Genomic DNA, 6,043 nt, shown 5'->3' on the forward strand with positions numbered 1-6,043 from the left:
AATCACTATGCTGCATTTTTAAAGGTACAAATAACTGTGCAGAAATATGTTTAAGAAAAAGTGGATTTGTGAAGGAGTTGCTGTTGCTTTGTCACTCGGTAGTAGCTGGAGCTGAGCATGTGTGTGTACATGTGTAATATAGCCAAAGAAGGTTCTTGTTGAAGGAGAAAAGAGACCCACATACAATCAGTTGCTGAAAGCTTTAAAGGAAAAATAGCTTTGATATAGTTTCCAAAGATAAATAGAGCAATGGCTATGACGATAGGCATTTGTCCTTTTGCAAGGAACCTTCTATCTTGTCTTGAATTTTGCTTTGGACAATTTTTTTTAAATCAACACCTTTTAAACATAAAATCAAAGTTTTATTAAACTTTATCAAAAGTTTTTTTCATCAAAGATTTATCAAAACATGTGAAAAGGTTTTCATGATTCATCACAGGTTTTTCCCATGCAGCAGCTTCTAAATTCCTTTCAATACGTTCAGTGACATTTATTAGTGAGGTGTTGCACATTGTGGTCAACTGATCCCACAAAGCAAAATGCAAATTTGAAGTTCCCTGTGAAATTTCTCAAGGTGGTTTTGCACATCTCTTCTGCTTAACTTCCTCCTACAAATTTTGAGGGCAAGTCCCTCATCTCAGAATGAAATTAGTGGGGTTAGTGGGACCACATTTTCATCTTTGGCTTGGGTGTAAGGAGGTTTTTGTGCTGTAAGGACTTGTGGAGCTGATATAAATGGTTATGGATTCATACAAAAAGTTGCTGTCAAATCAAGCTGTGATTCCATTTCCACCCCCCACCCCCACCCCGTGACAGTTTGATTATGATGTGTCATTCAAGCTGATGTTCATTTCCTTTGTTTGCACTTTCTTGCATCTAGATAAGATGTTATCTGCTAATCAGATTTACTTTTTCCACTCTGAAGAATAGGCAGCTCCTATTTTATTTGCTGGAGTGAACAGTTTGGTGGAATACTGGGGGGGGGGGGCACCATTTTCTTTTCAATGGTTACAAAGCACAGTGAGAGCAGCTGCTTTACAATGAAGAGAGACGTCGACCAGAATATCCCCCTTAGTGTTCACACCTAACCCTCAGACCACTGGGATTGTTTTAAAAACATTTTATCCTAGAACGCAAGGAAGAGACATCAAGACCTAGTAGGTGAATCATTACTTTAGGGATCTGCATTTAGGGATCGAAGACCGTTGCTTTAGGGCAGCGCTGCTCAACTTCGGCCCTCCTGCAGATGTTGGCCTACAATTCCCATAATCTCAGGCTATTGGCCACTGTGGCTGGGGATTATGGGAGTTGTAGTTCAAAAACAGCTGGGAGGGCCTAAGTTGAGCAGGCCTGCTTTAGGGATTTGCCTAAGGATGCGGTGCCATGGGGAAAGCTGCCAAAGGGCAGCAGCTATTTTGAGAGCCAAAGGGAACTATCACAATTTATGTCTATTTAATTCCTAGCTTTTTAAACATTCACTTGACTCAACTACTCAACTACTGTAGTTGCTACCACAGAAGCTGGAGAGGTGCTGCTGCTGCTTCCTTTGTGTCCTTTTGACTGACATTGCCATAGCCCAGCAGATGGTTCAGTTTTCCCTCACTTTGTATGGACGCCATCTTAGCCCAAAGAGAGATGGAGTGAATTGACCAAGGCAAGTTAGACCAGGACTGGCTACTGGTCTGGAGTTTTGCTTCTGGTCCAGTTCCTCTAAGGGAGCTGCCAGCCCTCCAGGTCCTCCAATCCTCCTCCAATCCTACAGAGATGTAAAAGTTGCCTTGGGTGAGTTTTCTTCGCCCTTTTCCTCCCTAAGCATTGTGGGCAGGGGCGGATTAAGCTTTTTGCTGCCCATAGGCAAAAAGGCTTCTGCCGTCCTTTTACTCTCAACAAAAAAGGTTTGCCTTTTTTGTTTAAGGTAAAAGGGGGGACTTTCTCCTCGCCCACTCTATCCTTGCTGCAGCCTCTACATTAACCCACCACTGATTTGGGGTGGAAGGAGGTGTCAAAGATGAGAGAGTGGGGAGGAAAACACAGCACCACCAAAGAAAGGGTGGCCGGGGGGCGGGGGAGGAATTCCCAAAGGAGCTGATGAGTTTTCAGACATTGATTTATTCAATATTGCCTGACATATTTTGAGTGTGAAACACATCTTCTTTTCTACATTGTTTTATAGTTTACTTATCATATTTTAATACCGCCTGATATGTGCATCACTTCTTGCCTCTGAAGAAGAGCATTTCACACTTGAAACACATCAGGCAATATTTAATAAACCAATTTATGAAAATTCAGCAGCACATTTGGGAATCCCCCCACTTTCCTTTGATTCTGGAGGGAGGTGTCCCCATGCCTGAGCATTGGGGTTTGGGAGACAAACTGATAGGCTGTGACTTTGCCACAGGGCTTGCCTTATGCAAGCCTGAAAATGGTCACTGGCTATTTCAGAATGGAACACCTGCCTCTCTGGACAGTTCTCAGCAAAGCACCCATCCTTCCACCACAGGCAGTTACTGCAATGTTAGCTGCAATGATATATTAAAGCCACAGCTTGCAGGGTTATGGGATGATATGATTATGTAAGGTACATTGGTGAGCACCTCAAGACACCATGATGGTGAAGGTCTCTTCCCTAGACAGTCCTCTCTTTGGACTGCTGGCTAGGGAGTGTTGGAGTTCCAGTGCATCAACCTTTTGCACCAACTATCCTAATGACCACTAGGGGCATTGGGAGTAGAGGTAGCGAGTAAAGGTCTCCCTAGCTGTTCTACCTGTCTCTACTCTATGACCCCTGATATGACTCTTCAGGTATTTCCTGTGCAGAATCAGAATCTCTTCCTTTCCTATTAGAGAGTAGATGGAAACATCTCTCTCCCCCCAGCTATTCATTATGTATTTCTATAGATTAAGATCCCTTCCTTTCCTATTAGAGAGCAGATGGAAACATCTCTCTCCTAGTAGTGTGTACGGATCGGTTCGGAGGCCATTCCACTGGCCTCCGAACCGATCCGGACAAGGGGTGGTTTTGGTTCGGGAGGGTTGGGGTGGGGGGTTCCATTAAGGGCGGGGGGGGCTTTACTCACCCCTCCCGCGCTTTGCAAGTTTGGTGCCATAATTATTTTTAAAAATGCGCCGCAGAATTTCTCGTTGCTCGCCGCTCCTTCTTGACTTCAAAATCGGGCGGCAGGATACTTCCCTGCCGCCCCCGAAGCCCCCTCAAGCCATTTGAGCTCTTGAAATCTCGCCCGGACCGAGTGCCAAGGCGCTCGGGCGGGCGCCGGGGAGATGTCTGTCCGTCCGCCCGCCCCCTTCCCTGCCTTCTGCGAAGTGCAGGGAGCCTTCTGCGCGTGCGTGCGCAGAAGCGCACGCACGCGCAGAAGGCTCCCTGCACTTCGCAGAAGGCAGGGAAGGGGGCGGGCGGACGGACAGACATCTCCCCGGCGCCCGCCCGAGCGCCTTGGCACTCGGTCCGGGCGAGATTTCAAGAGCTCAAATGGCTTGAGGGGGCTTCGGGGGCGGCAGGGAAGTATCCTGCCGCCCGATTTTGAAGTCAAGAAGGAGCGGCGAGCAACGAGAAATTCTGCGGCGCATTTTTAAAAATAATTATGGCACCAAACTTGCAAAGCGCGGGAGGGGTGAGTAAAGCCCCCCCCGCCCTTAATGGAACCCCCCACCCCAGTGCCGAGCCGCAGGTCCGCGGTCCGGTGCACACCCCTACTCTCTCCCCCCAGCTATTTATTTGTAGTTCTATAGATTAGGATTAGGTATTTCCTATTTCCAAAGTATACTTCATCAATAAATACTTAGTATTTAGTTCTACAAGAATCTCCATGTGTCTTCTCTAAGTAGCTGCCACAACTAAACTCTGCATTCTGCTCTGCAACTGGAGTGGGTAGCTTCTTTAGTGTTTTGCTAATTAACTTGGGGGTAAAAATTACAACCCCCAACAGAGAGAAATGGAAGTAGAACCCCCCTTGTACCCCACCCATCCCCTTTCACTAACCCAAAGCTTATTAGCTCGTGGCCAGGCCTCCCTTGACACACTTTTGGCATGAAGAGCCAAGAGCAGAATTTGCAAGTGCTCAGGTGCTCTGACCTGGGGTTGGATTACCCAGACATGGGACTTTGGCTGAGTTTGCACAGACTCAGGTGATGGGAATGAACCAGTGGAATCCTGAGGTGGAAGAATTGACTGCCCTACTTCCAAATGTGGAATTAGTATGGGGAAGCTCATCACTGAATGCTGCAATACCTAAGTGGGGAATATAGCACTATCAGTAAGAAAAAACTAGCACAGAAGGGAAAGTGCTAATCTAGAACCTTTCCCCCTAATGTGTTATTTTTCTTTTTGAAGAGATTGCAGGTGCGGAGCCACCATTGGGCAAACAGGTTCAAAGAACCCGGGCTGCCACCAATCAGGGGCTGTGAGTGTGGCTCCAGACACGCCCCCCCCCACGTCTGACTTCAGAGGTGGGGGCGTTATTTTGGTCCCAAACAGGGCTGCACAGCCCTGTTTGGAGCCAAAATCGGCCCACTCTGTGTTGACAGTGCAGCCAGAGTGACTCTCTCTGCATTAAAGGCAGGGAGAGCCGCTTCTGGTCTCACTGCCAACGCAGCGGGGCCAATCAATCTCTCTCCCAAACGGGGCCTCATGTCCCCATTTAGGAGAGAGAGCGGACTGCACTGCATTGGCAGCACAACAGGAATGGCTCTCCCTGCCTTTTATTTATTTATTAAAACATTTTTATACCGCTCCAAACCTATGTCTCTGGGTGGTTTACAACAGGCCTTTAAGGTAGAGACAGTCGCCCCTGGTCTCACTGCCAACGCAGCAGGGCCAATTGATCTCCCTCCCAAACGGGGCCGCATGTCCTCATTTAGGAGAGAGTTTGGACTGCACTGCATTGGCAGCACAGCTGAAATGGCTCTCCCTGCCTTTAAGGCAGGGAGAGTCGCTCCGGCCCACGCTGCCTAGTGCAGGGCGATCTCCCTTCCAAACGGGGCCGCATGGCCCTCTTTAGGAGGGAGACCATGTCCCCCATGTCTGACGTCAGATGTGGGGGGGGGCAGGAGGCCGCAACGGCAGCCACACATGGGCTGCCGCCAGCCTCCCTACGCAGCGTGGAGGAACATTCAAAATGGTATCTCCTACCTACAGTCTGAAGTTGTGTAGTCCATTTTGCAACCTCATTCCATTGAGATGAGCAGAGAAGGAGTCACCACAGGGATGTAGCAATGGGGGGCAGGGGGCAGAGTTATATGCAATTTCCTTTCAACCTCTCTCCTAACCTTGCTTCCTGTTTATCTTTGCTCCTCCAGTGAAAAATGCCTTGCTACACCCTTGAGTCACCACCATCTCATCCCGGTAGGCTTAAATTTCCTCACTGGGCTCTCTACATTCTCTTTGGGAATGTATACCTTATTTTGCTTATGCTGTAAACAAGTGCCTTGAGCTGGTAAGACATATGTCACCCATAGCGCTCCAATTTGCCCTCTTCCGCCCTCTCCCCACCCTCTCCTTCTTCTTTGAATTGCTGACGCACCTGCAATTGTAATGAAACAGACCAAGAACTAAGCTGACATCTTTTCGCATTCTGAAGGCCACGTCCCTGTAACAAAAGAGACACTTGTAAGAACTGGCAGAGAATATTCTTGTTGAGCTGACTAGCAAACATATTTATATGAACTAGGCCTTTATGGTTTGAAATAATGACACATTTGCAATGTGTTCAGGACATTTATGACAAACACTTGTTATTGATCAGAGACTTTTAACTGTATAAGAGGACGAGCCGCATAGCTGCTTGCTCAGAGCCTGCTTGCTTTGTCTGGATTTGCTCATGGTCTTGCTAGCTATTCAGCTGGTATGATCCCATGGCGGACTCAGTCTTGGGATGACTGCCCCCGTGGTGGTGGTGGTGGTAGGGACTCAGGGTAAATGCTGACTTGTCTGTCCAACACATTCCAGACCTGGGCTCTGAGATCCTTCTGCAATCTGCGGCTTACATTTTCATCAAACTTCAGCAATGCTGATCCCTGCAGTGCG

This window comes from Hemicordylus capensis, chromosome 2 (assembly GCF_027244095.1).
Source record: "Hemicordylus capensis ecotype Gifberg chromosome 2, rHemCap1.1.pri, whole genome shotgun sequence".
Lineage (NCBI taxonomy): Eukaryota > Metazoa > Chordata > Lepidosauria > Squamata > Cordylidae > Hemicordylus > Hemicordylus capensis.